This window comes from Strix aluco, chromosome 21, assembly GCF_031877795.1.
Source record: "Strix aluco isolate bStrAlu1 chromosome 21, bStrAlu1.hap1, whole genome shotgun sequence".
Taxonomy (NCBI): domain Eukaryota; kingdom Metazoa; phylum Chordata; class Aves; order Strigiformes; family Strigidae; genus Strix; species Strix aluco.
The window spans coordinates 3,493,743-3,511,384 of record NC_133951.1 but is presented as its reverse complement, the minus strand read 5'-3'; the positions used below and the strand labels follow the sequence as shown (position 1 = coordinate 3,511,384).

At 52.8% G+C, this 17,642-nt stretch overlaps 1 protein-coding gene across 3 annotated transcripts in view; it reads right to left on the bottom strand.

The window, feature by feature from the left end:
• Window positions 1–10,168, bottom strand: part of PIK3R6 (phosphoinositide-3-kinase regulatory subunit 6) — a 37,013-nt gene extending 26,845 nt beyond the window's left edge. For 2 of the 3 annotated variants that reach the window (XM_074847484.1, XM_074847486.1), the window contains exon 1: window positions 9,685–10,168. The gene's annotated coding sequence lies outside the window, so the exon portion shown is untranslated. Of the gene's footprint in view, window positions 1–4,318; window positions 4,382–9,684 lie in introns of those variants that run through there. The other variant, XM_074847485.1, reaches the window with a different exon arrangement.
• Window positions 10,169–17,642: the final 7,474 nt, after the last annotated feature.

The following is a 17,642-nucleotide window of genomic DNA, read 5'->3' as shown; positions in this document are numbered from 1 at the left end:
GGCTGACCAAAAGGGATGAAGCCCATCACCTGACAGGAAGGATTCATTGAACGTGTCACTGCAGGGACGCAACAACCCTCTGAAGCTCCAATGACACACTTAGAGCTGCTGATTTGGGTGAAAAAGCATTTTAGCAGAGGGTGTGTGGAACTGCAGGCACACGCCATGGAGCTTCCTGTGCTGGTGTCAGAGCAGTGGGAGATGTCACCTGCTGGCACCCAGAAACCTGGGGTGTAGCAGGATCCCTATCACCACACCAGGCTGTTTCTTGGTCTGCTCTCAGCAGGATCAGTCCCCAACACCCACCCTGTGCACCTCTGCCTGCCAGGCTGTTCCCAGGACGCAGCACCCATAAATCCTCTGGGAGACTAGATGCGACATGCTGGGATGTGATGCTGTGATGTTGGGACCACTCCTTCCCTGCAGAAGATGGAGTGGGATGTCCCTGCATCCTCTGCATGTACGGTCAAGTCCTTTCCTGCTGGCTCCTTTGCCATTGCCACCCCTCCTGGTCACAGACCGTGGGGCTAAAGACCCTGGTTACAGCTACCTTTGCACTTTGTGCCCATCAAGCCCTGACCCACATGTGATGTGAGCCAGCCGGGGGTCCCCGTGCCCACGCGTTGCACATGCTGCATGGGGATGGTAGGCACAGACATGTGTCTGAGCTGTGCTGCAGCCCCCCCTTCCCATCCAGGGATCCAGGCGAGCCAGGTCCCCTCTCCCAGGTTTGCACTCATGCAGGGATGCTCAACCAAGGGGACTTCACCGAGTGTCTAGGACCAGACCCTCAACATTAACTGTGCCACATCCTCACATCCCAGCACAGCAGATGGGCTGCTGCTGCCAGCAAGTGTCAGTGCGGTCCCCAGAAGAAGGGGAGCACAAGACATCAGAGCCCCCCACTACAGACAGCCATTTCTGCCTGCCTCATCTCTCCTTAAATGACTGATCCCTGGTGAAAGTAGGGGGATATTGTCCCCATTTCTGGGCATGGACTCTGCACTGGTCCTAGTGCCTGGTGGACTAACTCAGACCTGCAAGAGAGTCACAGGCTTTCACCTGGGAACCCCTACACTGCTCCCCCAAAGGCTTGGGATATCATACCATATCACGTCACATCATATCATATCACATCACATCATATCACATCCTATCCTATCCTATCCTATCCTATCCTATCCTATCCTATCCTATCCTATCCTATCCTATCATACCCCCTACCACAGTCTTTCCCTGCACCATCTCTGCTGCAAGTGGGAGCAGAGGAACCATGCGAGGAAGGACCCTGTCCCAAACCTACTCAGATCTGGGCTGCACTCACCTTTCCTTGCGTCCTTCCAGCTTCCAGGATCACAGCTCCCTTCGGGGCACAGGACCGTCCCAGCAAGCACATTGCGAGGAGGAGGAAAGAGGAGGAGGCAGCAGATCAGACGCAGCCGAAGGGCACAGGCTCCTCGGCCGAGGTGCAGCAGATGGGAGCTAGACAGCGAAGCAGCAATCCCCACGGCATCTGCACCGGAGCCCACACTCAACGCCACTGAGCGCAGACAGGGCTTGCTTCTGCTCTGTGTGCATGTGTCTGAGCTCACCGGTGACCACAGGCTTTCTACCCAGAAACAGGAAGGGCCCGCAGGCCCCAGCCAACACACATGACCATGGAGAGACGATAGATGAGTTGAGGGAAAATATGATGGTGCAGGGCATAAAAGCCCTGCATAAGTGCCAGCGAGAGGCAGAAGCCTCTCAGTTTCCTGATCCACACCCGTGAGGGCTTCTCTGCTTTCTGTCCCCCTCCTCCCCCCTTGGATCTCTTCCCTTCCCTGCAGCAGACACGAGACACATTTCATCCCGTAACTGGTTATTTTGCTGTCTGCCAGCTCAGCAAGACCAGAGTCTTCTCTGCATTCATCCCACTTCTTTGCAGAGCTGCAAATCCCCACTTCCTCTCTGCAATTCTTAAAATACCCATGGCATCAGCTGTATTTTATTTCATTTTCAGGAAAAAATTAAAAGGAAGGGCAAGAAGAGAAGTCACATTCCTCCTTTCAGTTTTCAATAACTATAAGGTTTTTTGTGAAAAAAAATTAGTGACTTGAAAGCCACCTCTCCCAAGAGTTTGGGGTAGTTATGGGAACCATCTGGCTATATTCTTAAAAATGAAGAACTATACAGTGAAAGCAGAGCTCACCCTGGGAACCGGTGGATAAGACCATGGTTTAAAGAGCTTTGCAGCCTCACCCTCCTTTCCAAATTGCTAGGGTGCTGAACAGAGTGTGAGTAGGACCTGGCTGAGCATTGGGTGCTGAACACCCCATAAACCCAGCCTCGGTGCCCCTCCTTTGCAGGGCAGCAGTTAATGGGGACCAGAGATGGGGAACAGTTTGCGATGGCTGCTGTCTTTTGGCCAAGCTAACACAAGATGATGTGCAGTCCCATGTGGAGATGAGGCCACTGGGACTGGGATCCTCCAGTTTACCTCCCTCCTCACCTCTCCATCCTCCCAATGCTCACCCTGTTGAACCACCTTCCTCCTGAGCAGGGGTTCCCCATTCTCATTATGCTTTGATCTGGGCCTGCACAAGGAAATAGTCACTTTCCTCCAGGGTTGTCCCCTCCCTGGTGCTTACAGCCAGGAAGGCATGGTGGGGAGACCACACTGATGTCCTCTCCTTTCTCTAAGGGCTGGTCATTAGCAGGACAGACACCAAAGACACTGTGATGAGATGGGTTTCAGCAGATCACACATTACCCTGTTTGCTCTTTGGATGTGTCTGGAGGCTCCCAGCTATGGGCACCACCAGGTTGTACAGACAAAAGGTCATTGGTCCCTGTAGGGTTATCAGTCCCTACTGCACGCAGAGACCAGGCTAGGCTGCATTGGCTGCTCTTGTCCTCCATGAAGGAGGACCCATGCTCAGTCAGCCCTTGCTGGTTCAGGCTCAGCACCATGCAGTCCCACGCCAGTGGTGGGCTCGCCTGGCCACCAATGTCCATGCACCCCTGAGCCGCTGTAGCCTGAGCGGAGACACTCAGAGCAAAGCATCACACAGCCACAGCCTCACCACCGAGAGAGCCAGGGGATTTCAGAGGCACTGCCAACGCACTGCCAACAAACACCCAAGAGCCTCTACAAGTTGCAGGGAAATCCAGCCTGACCAGGACCAGAGCTGAGTCCCAGGAGGCCACCTGGGCCATGTCCCACCCCACAGCTGCCCAGGTCCTCCAGCCTGTTCCATTCTGCTGACCATTACAACAAAGCCCAGCCAGGCAAACTTCCCAGCGAGCACGTGTCACAGCAATGGGATTGCCTCCACAGCCTGGTGCACCTGCTGGAGGAACAGTCCAGCTCTGCAGGAAAGCACATCCCTGTCCCAAGAAAAGAATATTTCCCTCTTAGCTCCAATCCATGGCAGGAGTTGAAGCTCTGTCCTTTTAAGCCCTCAGTATGTGAGGGCGCTGGGGTGGGATTGAAATCCCATGGCAGAAGGATGGAGATGTGTCCATCACATAAGTCTTCTCAACCCTATCATACTTGGCAGAGAGAAGTGACACAGGCTGTCCCCTGGAGACATTCAACATGGGGATTCGCAGCCTCCCCAAAAGACCTGCTGCTCTGTCTCACAGATCATCAAAAGCTGGCAGAAATCACCCAAACCCAGAACCCCCAGACTAGGTGAAACACTAGGTGAGACACAGACTGAGCAATGCAAAAATATCCGAAGCCATGAAAAAACCTAAACCCAAACCCTTTGGCAGTGGGAGCTGGGCTAGCAGCAAAGGGGTGAGCTCCCTAGGGAAGCCTGGTTGTGACGTCCTGCCCTGGCTCTCTAATGCACCTGGCTTGGATCTCAAATCCCCTGTCTTGGGTCCCAAATGCAATATTGCTGTGCTGACCATGACCAGCCCTGGGGGATGTCCCCTCTCCCACCTCCCCACTTCACCCAAGAACAGTAGTGACACAGCAGGGCAAACACAGCCCATTGTGCACACACGTTTGCTTTCTCCAAGTTATATTTAGTCCCACTCCAAAGCCAGCTTTTCCACGCCTTCTGCAGCCCTGTATTTAGTTACAAATTCACTACACGGGTACGTCTGAGGTTTCCTGTGGTTGTTTATCAGCTCAACTACAGACGCTCGCAAAGAAAAGCCCGTGTATTGCAGAGGAACGAAGCATAGAAAGCTGTTCCCCCAGCCGCACCCCTCCTCTCCCCTCTCCCCCATCCCACGACCAGTTACCGCCCCGATCCCAACTCTTCCCATTCCTGCAGCAGACACCCCGGCTTGCTCCCGGTGCAAGGAATGATTATACAAATACCATCAGCAGTGGTGAGCGAGCTGTTCAGCGCCGGAGCGTCCTGAAGGGAGAAGTGGCAAGTGCTCAGCCGTAGGGGAGACATATGAGCACATCTACTTGCAGCGTTTCGTCATGAGATGACAGATGTCCTGGAGCAGACCAGAATTTGCCACCCCCTCACACTGCCCTCCCCCTTCTCCCTGCAGTTGCCTTTAAGCGAGATCGGTTATGAAAGTAGCACATCAGAGGCTTCATCTAACGTTACAAAGCTCTGGGGCGGCTGCCCAGCCCGTGTTTCCTTTTAGCTCTGGCGAGAGCGGCTGGAGCACAAGCATCAAGATGTGAGCCAAAGGGGAATTTCTTCACTGCGTGAGTTGAAGGGCTGTTTCCCCCAAGCCAACCTGAGGATCTGACATTGCATCCTCTGGGCTGCTCAAAACTGCAGCCAACAGCTCCCAAAACACTGTGCCAGTGCTCCCCTGGACCCAGCATCATTGCTTACACCAGGACAAACGGATGCTGCAGCAAAACCATCCAGTGGACTCCATCAGAGGCAGGTTTGACATCCTGTTTGCACCTTCCTCTTAAACCATGTCCATCTGATGGTGGAGCAGCTGCTATTTTTGGCCCTGATCCTGACCTCCAGCCCAGCTGCACAGCTCAGGTAGGAAAGGGGGAAAAAATGCAGCTTTCCAGCCTCCAGCCCTCTTTACTGTCCAGGCAACAGCAGCTCCAGGCTCCCCTGAGGACCTGAACCATAAACACCGAGGGCAGGGTCTGTCTCTATCTCACCTTCCATCAGCTGCCCCAGAACGAGGTGTCTCAGTTAAAATGAAAACTAAGCAAACTTTCATTATGAAACTCAAAAACCACATAAAGATCACCTGCCTCATTTCTGGCCCTGTTCAGACAGGTTGCTGTGGCAGAGTAGACCTGCAGAAGAGGTGGGGGGACCACGCGTGCTGTGGACCAGTCTGGAGCCCCCCCTCTGGACTGATTTTCAGTTTCATCTCAAAACCTGGCAGGGCTTGTGGTTTCAGACAGTTCTGATATGAAACCAGATGCTCTCCCTCAGGCTCTCACTGCCAAGGAAATGCATCTCAAGCTCAGACTCTGCTTTCCAGCAACACTTTGCTGCACCGCTTCCCTGCTGGTTGCTCTGGCAAGGCACGTCCCTGCCAGGGGGCTCATGCCCATGGATGGAGAAGGCGAGAATGGCTCTTACAGCCCTTTCACTAATGAAACACCTTCGCAGCTCACACTGCAGTGGACGTTCATCTGCCATCAGGACTGAATGAGCCACGAAACCCTTTGCTAAAGCTGGCGTGGAAGTTGAGCAGCTTCCTGGACACTAACGAGTCTTTGGAGACTTCCTCACCAACGTCACATTTCATTCTTTCTAAGGAAAGAAACGAGTTTTCCGGAAGCATCAGCTTTTTAGATTTAGCATCTTTTTCCATTCCCAGAGTCAGCTTTGGAAAAAACAACCAGAGGGGAAAAGTAAGTGCATTTTAAAAACTGCTGCCAGGTTTGCTCACACAAACAGCCCAGACAAGTGCTGTCCACCTGAGGGGGAAGTAAAAGCGGGCAGAGCTCAGGCTTCCAACTGTGGCCATCCTGGGAGAGGCCAGGCAGGGAGCTGGCTTCTTCCATGAGGTGGAAGGGGCTGTGCTATGGCACAGCTGCTCCCTGCCTCCATCCAGTCCCGTTCCCTCAGCAATACCTCCTTTGTACAGTACCTTCACCAGCAGCCACTGATGGTACAGCCCCTTCGCTATACAGACATGCTCTTTGTCACTCGCTGGGAGAAAGCAGTTTTGTGTTGACAGCAAATCCTGTACCCCTCACAGAGAAATTCAGGGTTTAAACCGCAGTGGAGCTGCAGTGAGCTGTGCTCAGGCTGGAGCTCATGACCACAGCTGAGCTGGTGCCCTGATGTCGCGTTGCTGTTCTTGCAACTGGTGCCCACCTGCCTCACCTGACCACAGCCACGATCTGGAGACCAAACCGTAAGGGACCACCACGGGTGTACCTGTATCCAGAAGCCTCAGTGGTGAATCCAACGTTGTTAAGAACTCAGGTCTTTTCTCCCTGGGCAATGCAAGGGTGTCTCAGTGCCCGGCTCTGCGCAGGGACACAGCAGAGGAGCTTTCACCCAGCCTCTGCTGGAAGCTGCACTCAGGTGGCCACCTCTGCCTGACAGCAGAGGGGAGGTCGCTGGGGCACAGGGAGGGCACAGAGCAGTTGCCCATGGGCTTGGGGGGTCACAGGAGGAGGGTGAACAGAACCCGAGAGACCCCAGCGTGCTGTGCATGGCACCTTCCCTGCTGTCAGGAGGTGACCAGGCCAGTGGTGTGCTCTTGGTGTTGCTCTGGCAGCAGGGAATGAACGATGTGTCAGCTGCTGACAGGGCTAACACGGAGCACAAAGAGAAGCAGATTAGCAGGGAAGGGGTGAGTATATAATGTTGTATCAGGAGGACAAGGTCAATAATGAAATTGAATTACATGGTATGGGCAACAACAGAAACCACTGCTTTCAGTAGGACCATGAACACCCCCAGTAATGCCAGTCTGAAGAATCACACTTGAGACTCACAAGCAAAACCCATCCCAGCACAGATCACTCACAACAGCAGCTCCCTTGGAGAGCTCCTGCCCAAACCACATTTGATGGACCGTGCTGTCTTCAAGGCATGTCGCACCTCAAAATAGAAAGACGTGACTCAGCCAACTCGGTGTCTGCCTTCAGAGCAGCCATTAACACCAGCTAAGCTCACAAAAGCAAGAAAGCAACCGGGAAAGCAAATCCTGAGAGCCCCCATGTCTGGGTGGGAGATGGAGTCAGCATTTGGAAGGCTGGACACAACCAAACCAAGAGTACTTTTGGCTCAGCTCTTTCCCAAATGCTTGGAGCAGAGGAACTCTCATTTCTTGTGAACACCAGAGTTCCCCTCTGTCAAACCCCCACCGAGGCTGGGCAGATGCTGGGGAGGGGTGCTGCTGCTGCCCACATCCCAACAGCCAGCTGCAAACCCATATGAAGGTGATTGATAAAAGGTCATTATGCCACAACAGCAGCAGTGCCCACCCCACATATCATGAGGTGGTGGGAGGGGGGAATTCAGGTTATCCCAGTGAGAGGGCACACAGGGTAAATGCCAAAGGGGCCACAGGCAGGTTTTACATCAAGGTCCTTGTCACCAGTGGAGTGAGACCATGTCCAACACAAGCAGCCCTGCTCTGAGATATGTTCACAGGACTCCCAGAGGGAAACCAGCTGAACACAGAAAATGGAAGCTGCTCCAATGAGGATGTGCAAGTTGGTGCCTGGTGATGAGGAACAGTGGCCAGTGGCCTCCCCCACAGCCTTTCCAAAAAGTAGAGATCGTTTTATTTTTGTAGCAAAAAAAGAAAGCAATGTTTCTGTCACACAACCACCTGAACATGTTGTCCCATAAAGCCCAGGAAACCAGTAAAACCATTGCTAGCTGCCCTGTGCCATCTCACCCAGTGCCAAGAAGTCTCCTCTGTCTGATCTGGGGCCATCCAGCCAGGACTACGGGCTATTCCAGAATGATGGACAGGCAACAGACAGTGAGGTCTCATAGCTCTGCCTCTTTAGGAAACAGGGCTAAAAGAACCAAAATATATGGCAAGCTATTTTGGGGTAAAAACGTCATCACAGCTGATCTTCATAGCAACCCTCCAATACTTGAGCATCTCACGGCTGGCGGGGAGAGGCTGCAGGGCAGAGCCATGCGGAGGCCAGTGCCTCCTGCAAGCAGCAAGCCCAGGTCTTGCCAGAACACCTTGAGGCTTTGAGGACTCAAGTTAAATTAATGTTTGAGAGAAAGCTGTGCAGTTTAAACAGATTCATGTGACAGAGCAGAGGCTGGCCATATATTTCACTGGACTGACCCATGTTTTGTTCCACTGCAGATGTAGGACATACCTTTAGATGTTCAGTGGGACCCTAGCTGTAAAAGCTGAATTAATGCCTCATGAATTTGGGCCTTCCACAGAGGAACTCAGAAACTGGTTGAGAAAGCCTTGGGAGCCACGTGCCCTCTCCATGACCAAAGTACCAAACACAAACACACCTAAAAGTCTGTGTAATACTCAGAGGTGGTAAATCAATCCTTGAAGCCTGAAGGAATCTTTTTCTTTGTTCAGGCTTAGTCAAGAGACAGAAAGAAAAACTGCTGCTAAGTTGCACAGACACTCATGGAGGGCGACAGCATCCCAGTGGGGTGAGCGGGCATGGTGCGATGGCTTAGGCTGGGTGCCTCTGATACAGCCAGAGGATGCTGCCAGAGGAAAATACTCAGCAGGGCACAGTGGGGAAGAGGAGTCAAACCTGCCTGTTGCACAGAGTTGGCTCACCTACATTTTTTTGAAGCTCAGGCCCCAAGCACTCCCATTTTTGTTTCTTTTCTGGATGGGGCTGCTGCACTCTCCTCGTTACCACCATCGCTGGTTATTGCCATGTCACTGCTGCAGCGCTCAGAGCCCCCAAGGGACAGATGAGGCCCCAGGCCAAGGGGAGGGGAAGCCAGGCAGCCACACCACTGCACAAACAGCCAGTGCCAGAGCGTGCACCACCAGCAAAATCCAGGGGCTGGACGCACGAGCACTGCCTGCCTGAGGGGGCTTGGAGCCGGCAGTGGGGAGCCCCAGCAACGCGGGGATGAGAGCAGGAGATGGCCGGGAGAGGCTCTGGGCAGGTGACTGTTCCTTGCAACTGTGTTGTTTCACACAGTGCAAAATGAATAAAGCATGAGCTAGTGCTGAAACAGCCCCAAGTTAGTGATGTAACTCACTCACCCCATCTGGGCTGAGCAGCAGGCAGTGGCTGGCTGCAGGGCGTGCACGGGGGATGTGTGCAGGGAGCGTTTGGGGGCCTTGAACGACTGCCAAAGCAGTAACAACGTTAAAACTACCCACGCCTTCTCCAGGGGCACAGGCAAAGTCCCCACGCTCCTCCCTGGGACGGGCTCCAAGCAAACTCTGTGTTTCCCACCAGGATCCCCCTTGCTGGTGGGGTGCAACCGGGGAAGCTCGCACAAATATTCCCTTCCTGCAGAGAAGCAGCACATTCCTCCTCTCCAGCACCATCAGTGCCCCCTCTCCTAATTCACCCTGAGAAAGGAAATCAAACTGATCCCATTCAACGGCTTTCCCGGGTCTTCCATCCACAGGGATCCAGCACTCACACACACACCTCCAACCTCTAAGACATAAAGCACTCCCCAGTAAAAGCACAGCACTGGGGACCAGCAGAGCAGTAGGTCTCCCTCAAAGGAGCAGAGAGGTGACAGGACAGAGCATGAGCACTGCATTTCCCCACTCACAGACCCAGGAGCAACGCTCCCTCCAGGACTCTACCTGCTTCTTCAGGGCAGGCACTGGGGAGCCCGGCGAGTCACACGTGCACCTGAGGTCCCGTCCAGCATGGAGGGGCCGAGCGGGGTCCCAGAGGAGTCATCGCAGGGTCTGCTCTGCCCGGTGAGGAGGTCGGTGGGTGTCAGGAGAGCACCGGGGCGGCTGCCGGGCTCTGCAGCACACTTCAAAGTCTGCAAAGCAAAAAGGGAAGCGCTGGAGTTATTTCAAGACAACTTCCTCTTTCACAGAGAAGTCCCTCAAAGAGAAAGCCGTCCCCGCACGGGTCGCGCTCGCCTGGCGCTCTCCGAAAGTGCAGGAGCAGGCAAAAGAGGGCTCAGCTCTGCCCTGCCTCTAATCCCCCGAAACCAGCCATGCAGGTCAGGCTTCTCTGGAATGAGCCTGTCCCGGGGCAGAGGCGGTGAGGCCTGGCGCTGGCACAGCCTCCGCCACGCTACAGACCACCCCGCGCGGGGGCAACTCCTCTGCTTCTGCCGCCTCCCCGCCGAGGCACAGAGTGCCTGAGGCTGCACACCCAGCACCTCGAAATAAACAGTGTTGCTACGAGAGACAAGGAGGAGTCTGTCCAAGAAAACACTTTTCCAGCTCTCCGTTCCAAGCGCGGCATTTTGTGCCTCTGCCAGCGCCTCCCGCCCGGAGCATCTCACGCACATCTGCTTTTGCTCAATGCCAGCGCTGCCCCTGCAGCTGCGCAGGGCAGCCCCTGCTTGCTTGCTGCCAGCACATGGATGCAGCCTGGGCAGGGGATGCCCGGCCCCTTCTGGAACGCGTTCATGGAGAAATTTGCCATTGTGTTGACAGAGGTATTGGCTGCATGATGATCGGAGCAGGTCTGGCTGTGCTCAGCTGGGCATCACGTTGTCATCACTCGTGACTCAGTGTCAGGAGTGCAGCTTGCGGGATGAGCCCAAATGGGGCCCCAGGTGAGGCTGCTCAGGGCTTCTGAGGTGTATCTGTGCCCTGACACTCAGGGCTGAGACCCATTTGCACGTTGGCATAAGCCCAGGCTGGCACAGGGGAGGGATGGGTGAACCTGTCAGAGCCAGCCCAAATGAGGAAATAAATGTTCATCCCTATGGGATGTGGGTACAGGGCTGGGGTGAACCCACCAGCTCTGTCAGCTCAGCCTGTTGATGGAACTTGTGTGCATGCCCCACGCTTCACTGTGCAAAGCACTCAGAGAGCTCCACAGCATTGGCCGACTCCTCCAGCTGGGGACTGCCACAACCAGTGCCACCCCCACCTATGGCCAGGGCCCTGCTAGATCAGCTTAGCACCCCAAGTGTTACCTAGAGCAGCACTTGAGGCTTTATTGGAGTAAGTGGGTTGGGCGGAGAAAGAACTCAGAGGAACCGTGAGAACTGCAGTTGATACTGTATCACTTCCCATGTCCTTTTACATGAGAAAAAGCATTAGGTATAGTTACATACCTGGGCCCCAGATTTAAAAATAACCTACTTCCTTCCTGACTGGGAGAGAAAGGCAGGAGGAGGCAGTTTAACTGGCTGTCAGCGCTACTCGCATTCAATTCCCAGTCATTGCACTGGTGCCAAGTTGCTGCGCTGAGCAGCATCCCCTTCCCCGAGCAGGCTCACCGCTCTGTGCAGCTGAGCAGCCGTCCTGCGGGCAGGAAGGCCCCGGGGAAACAGCAGCAGCACACAACAGCAGATGATAACATCCTCGTTTCCCCTGTCTTGTTTTCATTCACATTCGCTCCCATTCATGAAGGACAGGCTCACATGTCCTGGCCCTGATACAGAATCACTGCAGAGCGCGGCAGCTCCGGTGGCCCCCAGACCAGCCCTGTGGACAGCACGGTCGTGGCATATATATGGATCCTGTTTGCGAAAGCTTTGTCCCTGCTGACATCAGAATTAGCTTCTTCAACATGCCCAGGCTAAGGTTTTGGGCAGCACTGTTCAATAGCTTATTGTCCTGTGCCTGTCCATCAGTCCTGATGCCACGTCGTGTCTGTCGTTCCTCAGCAGGAGTTACCCAGCGTGCAGGAGCTCCTGCCATGGGCAGGAACCCCCACACAGCTACTGTTTCCCGTGCAAATGCCAGGGGAAAGTGGGCTGTGAAGACAATGCACTGGCACGAGTCAGGGTATGAGCCCCAGGCACAGGAGGGGCAAAGCGTGGCACTGGCTACATGCCACCCCTTTATCAGATGTGCTCTTGCTTTGGTGATGCTTCACAAGCATCTTTCAAGGCCAGGATCTCCCACATGCTGCTGGGTATTTTCACTCCTCACTTCTCAGCTGGCTGCTGCAGGTCCCAAACCTTCACACTCCCCCTTATTTTCGCTAGAATTGGGGTCTCTCCCACGGCACAGCTACAGGAGGATACCAGTGAGTTTCCTCAGCCGGTTCCTGTAGCGCACACCCAGCACTCCTCTCATCACCATCATCTTTGGGATCCCAAGCCAAAATTCATTTAGCTAAAGGGCCATTCTGGGGACTTTCCCCTCCTCCCAGTTCTGTACATGCCATCTCTTGTCATAGTGGCAGCTGGATTTCACTGTCAGCCCTCCTCCGTGTGTAGGGTCATACTCTCTTGTGGTAACATGTGTAACGGGGAGGAAGGGGTTGCTTCTCCATGTTTTCTGTAATGAGCTGCTATTTAGCAGCTGCTGTCATTAGACTCTGCAACACGTCCGACTGCCACGCCGAGAACAGGATGGGGAACTATCAAATCACCCCAGATAACATCACACCTCTACCAACCTATGAAGGCAACAGCAAGAGGAAAAGCTAGGTATGACCCTGTTCAAACAAAGGCTTCAGTCAGAAGATGAGGGTAAAAAAAAGGAAAGAACCAAAATTAAGTAGAGAGAGAACCCCTTGTGTGGCAAACAACATGGACCAGGCACAAAACAGCTCTTTGTCCCTGCAAACGCTGTCCTCTGTGATTTGCAGGTGTTACAGGAGCACTGTAAAGGGCCATGCCTGTACCCTTCTGTGCATGAATGGGATACACAGCGGTTCTGAACTGGTCTGAATCTCTCGCACGCGGAAGAATCACAGAATCACAAGATCATCTAGGTTGGAAGGGACCTTGAAGATCGTCTAGTCCAACTGTTAACCCAGCACTGACAGATCCCAACTACACCAGATCCCTCAGCGCTATGTCAACCCTACTCTTGAACACCTCCAGGGATGGGGACTCCACCACCTCCCTGGGCAGCCCATTCCAACACCTGACTACCCATTCTGTAAAGAAATACTTCCTAATATCTAGTCTAAGAAGTCTGTCTCCCAAAATAAGTAGAAAGAGCTCACCTGAGGCACTAATTCAGGAGGGACTTTCCAGCCCAGAGAGGAACTGACTGCCCAGAAAGGGGCTTTCCTGCGATGGGAGCAGCACACAGCCCTCTCTCCGCTCGAAATACTGCAGCCACCGGCACCTGAGGCCGTGGTGGCCGCAACAGCTCCGCACCCACCAGCCGTGACTCACCCACGCCGGCAGTGCTGGCTTCCTCCCGGCGGTCACGCTCCGGCACCTCGCAGCTGCACGCCAGGCCCACGGCACCTCGCAGCCCCTTGCTCAGCACCAGTGGCGATGCCGGGGCTGGCAGCGAGCACAGCTGGCAGAGATGGGGGCTGTTTCTCCTCCCCGGTGCAGCGCTGATGCTCATTATCCCATTTTAGCCGCTGCTCCACAACCCACAAATGTCCAAAGGTTCCTGTTGAAGGGGAGCTGTGGACACCTCTCCTCCTGCCTTGGTTTCTATTTATGGATGCTTAGTTTTCCCTGCTTTAATTTTCCATCGTTACGTGGCTGCTTTAATAACACACCTAGCAAGTCAACCGAGTTTCTGAGGGAAGCAAAGGTATTTGCGCAAAGAAGACGATGCTGTTTGAGCACTGCTCCTTCTAAACCACCCATCCTGCAGGGAAACCTCTTCCTGGCAGATGTCCAAATCCCCAACGCTTTAGTCAATGGATTATTTTCTTACAGTTTATAAGGGAACAGGACACAAACCAAGCAGTATTTTGATGTCGCAACTCTATTTTCCACCCTGAAATTCAACCAAATTCTAGTTTTACTCCAGCTTTAGCAAATAGAGAAGATGGGAGGATTTGAGGGGAGAGGGAAGGCCAAGCAAACAGCTAGTTTGATGGTCTTTAAGCTGCCTTTTTCATTTCTCCAAACTAAGCCATCTCCAACACTTCTTTTTTGTCTGGAAAAAAAAATCCATGATAAGGAAATAGAAGAAAGCAGAAGATCGTCATCATCATCATCATCATCATCATCATCATCATCATCAATCATGGACTTTTCAAGTATGAGCAGCATCTCAGTATGTCCTGCAAGGGTGGAAACTATCATCTTATTTGATGAGGACTGTACAGCTACTAGCAACAGGAAACACAAGTGCTCACCTACAGGTTAATTACAGGTTTTAAAAATCCAAGCAGATTGATTACAATAAGCGTGAGCAAACAGCAGACAAGAAATCAGCAAGCTTTGCCTTTTCATCCCATCTAGAGACCAGCTCCCACTACCTTGGGGCTGCAATTATACATATGCTATCAACACAACCACCCAGCAGTGCAGGCGATGGAAAACCCGCTGCGAGTTGAGGTTACCCACTTGTGAGCAGGAAACTTTGAAGCACCTGTAGGAAATGGGTCTGGTGCCACTGTCGGGTGCTGCAGCCACCTCGTGCCGATGAGCTGGGCGCGCCTGTGCTCTCGCGGGTTGTCAGTGCCTTGCCAGTGCCGAGGAAGAGATCAGTTGCTCGAAATGGTGAGAGATCAATTTTTGTTCAAATCTTAAGTGCTGCATGCGCGTATGCCAAGGGCTATATGTTTCCGCAGCCCACTGCTCACACCTCCCAGGATCTTTTTGCCAGAATTACGTCTCTCCCTTGGGTACCAAGGTGACAGTTTTGGAATGAGATCAAATCCTTCAGCTTATCGCTTCTGCCAGTGATTACTTGCAACAGGAAACAGCTCTTTTTAATCACAGTCACTCTGTTCCACTCGTTGAGCTGATAAGCTGAGTGGAGAAGCTGTTTCTACAGTTGTTTTTCAGAACGGACGAGCAGGGCTTTTGAAATGCTGCTTCAGCCTCCAACCAGCTGGGTAAGGCAGAGAAAGGGGCAGGTTGTTGCTTAATCCCAAGGCTTGCTTCTTCAGAGAATCCTAGGACAGGGCTGGACCCTGAAACCAGCCTCCAGTGCATGCCCAAGGCAGGACCACTATCCCTGCTCCCCCTGCGTGGCCATCCCTGCCCGTTAACCCTACCTAACCTGAACGTGTCTCACAACATCCCCTATCATCAACTTTCTCCAGTTGAGTCCAAACTTCTCCTGTCAGAGGCCACATTGTCCATCGTTTGGCAGTTCACAGAGGAAAGAGGGTGGACCTGGCTGTTTCATGCCAGTGGTGCTCCTCTTTACACTGGTAAAGCCTGACCTGTGACACCCAGGTGGGGTACAGCAGCTCAGAGCCAGCTTGTGACCCCCAGCATCCCCACAGATTTTCCAGCAGAGCTGCTGCCTCCCCAGCTGCTCCCCGGCTCCCACCATGTAGCTGCCACTCCTGCTTGTCCCTGATGAGCAACAACCCCTGGAGAGGTAAAAAACATGGACTCAGTTCACTTTAAATTCCAGTTCTCTAGTGCAGTCACCATCCTGCACCGCTTCACCTATGAAGGTAATTCAGATGGTCTTTGCTCCATCTCCCATCTCATTAACAAATAGATTGGAAAGCCCCACCAGCAGGACAGGCCCTGCACAGCCTCCTTCCTCCATCCTCCCAGCTTGGCAATGAACCTGTGCTCAAGCCTCCCATCCAGCTTGCGGTGGCTGCACCAGGTCTGCGTTTCCCCAGTTCCCTTACGGGCAGCACAGGAGAGGCAGCAGTAGAAACTCCATTGTGCTCAGATGGCTCCTCAGCATCCTCAGGGTTCGTTGTGCTGCCGTAGGAGCAAAACTGCCTTGGTTTCAACTGGCTGGTTCTGATAAAATCCCACTTCAGTTCTGATAAATCCTTCACTTCCCTGTTGTTTCCAGGTACTCGCAAAAGGTTGGTTTGTTTGTGCTGGCATTTTCCTAGCAGTTGAATTAAACAGAGAGCTCCAGCTCCTTCCCCTTTTCTAAAGGCTAGTCCTTCACAGAATCACAGAATCACAGAATTGTCTAGGTTGGAAAAGACCTTGAAGATCATCCAGTCCAACCATCAACCCAGCTTCACTTGTCCTTCTCATCTCACAACCTTGCTTTTTCTCCACCCATTCCCAAAAGTCAGTGCAAGAGGGAGCCCTTAGCTGAGTCCCAAAGCACATTGGCAGGAATTTCTTCATGTCAGGTGATTTAAAGGATTTAACATTACTGAGCGCACCTACCTTGTGTAAGGCGACCTGGCCCTTAGGCTGACAGTCATATTGAAGCCACTGGGTCCCAGCTGGGCTCTTCCTCGTTCATGCAAACATGCCTTTAACACTTTCAACATCATCCATAGGTGACTTTTCCTCTCCAGCAAGGGCTTGACCAGCTTTTCCTTGTCTATCTCTCATTGCTAGCACGTTCCCAGAGTGAGCGTATGTTGCTATCATGCTCCCAGAGCCCAGTGTCTCCTTCTCCTTTCCTAATGCTGAGATGCTCCTGTGTTTGCTGTTTGTCACCTGCTTTCATCCCAGCACCTCAGCCGTGTCCTCCTCATGGCAGGTCAGCGAGGAGCTTGTAGCTTAGCCAGGCGGGCCTGGCACCATATGTCCTCTGTCCTGCACAGTGGGATGATCTGCACGTGTAGGATGAGGAAAAGTATATTGTCCTCTTGGGTGAATCATGGGGAGATCTAATGGTGTCACCCAGTGGAAGTGTGGGATTGCTGATGCTACCAAAGATGCAGAAAGTTGCTTCCTGAAGAAGCAGAAGTGTTTGCTGATACAAACCACTCTCTCTTACCTTTGTAGTCATGAAGAATTCCTCAGCTGGAGTCCCTTCATCGGTGCTGACCCATCCCTGCTGGGTCTGTGCTTCACAGACCAGCTCCACATTTCTTAAACAGGGATGTCACAACTAGGTAAAACAGGTTTGTTTTAAACACAACAAGATGACAACTATTTTATTGATTTACTATTTCCTTTTTCTCTTTCCATTTCCTCACTGCCGGGGATCTTTTTCCTAAAGTTCAACACCTAAGGGATTTTATTTCTTGGGGCTTTTTAAAGCCAGGAATGAAGAGCTGAGAAAAGATGACAGACAGGAGAAAACGACAAAGGAAAAATGAAAAATCATGACAAATGTAGCTTAAAAATTCCTCAAAGAAAAAACAGAATTTGGGAGGAATAGCTGAAGCATCTCTTTCTAGCACCCTACAATGTGATGATTGTGCCTTTACTCTTAAGTTATTTTCCCCGTTTTTTCAGTCCACTCCATCTGCTGGCAGCCAAAATCCCTCTTCCCCTTGACTGTGGGAACACCCTAGCAGTCCTGGCAAGAGGAGATGAGGGAGCTCCTCCAGCGCGTCTCCGCGGGGGTGACGAAGCACCAAGCCCCGATGTGCGAGGGGCTGGCTGCAGCGGTGGTGCCGCGGGTGCAGGCGTCTCTGCCCCGAGCACCCACGGGGCTAACGTGACCCCCACCCACGTCCCAGCCGGGGCAAAGGGCTGAGTGTGTGCCAGAGCAAAACCTTCACTGTTAGAGGTTTTTCACTGCCTGGCCGCGGGCTGCGGCTGCTCACAGAGCAAGGGGCTCCTTAGATTTCTCTTTTTTGTTTTCACGTGTCTATTGAAACTTTACATAAAGAGCGCATGCCTGCTCTATCGGACCATCATATGTGAACCACCCAACCATATCTATCTATATCACATTACACACTATATTTAATAATAAACAGCTCCACTGCTGCCAGGTGTAAGGAACAAAGATTCACACTGCACATAGACCCACACACATCAATACCTTTTTGCCGTAGAAAGTATATGGAAGTA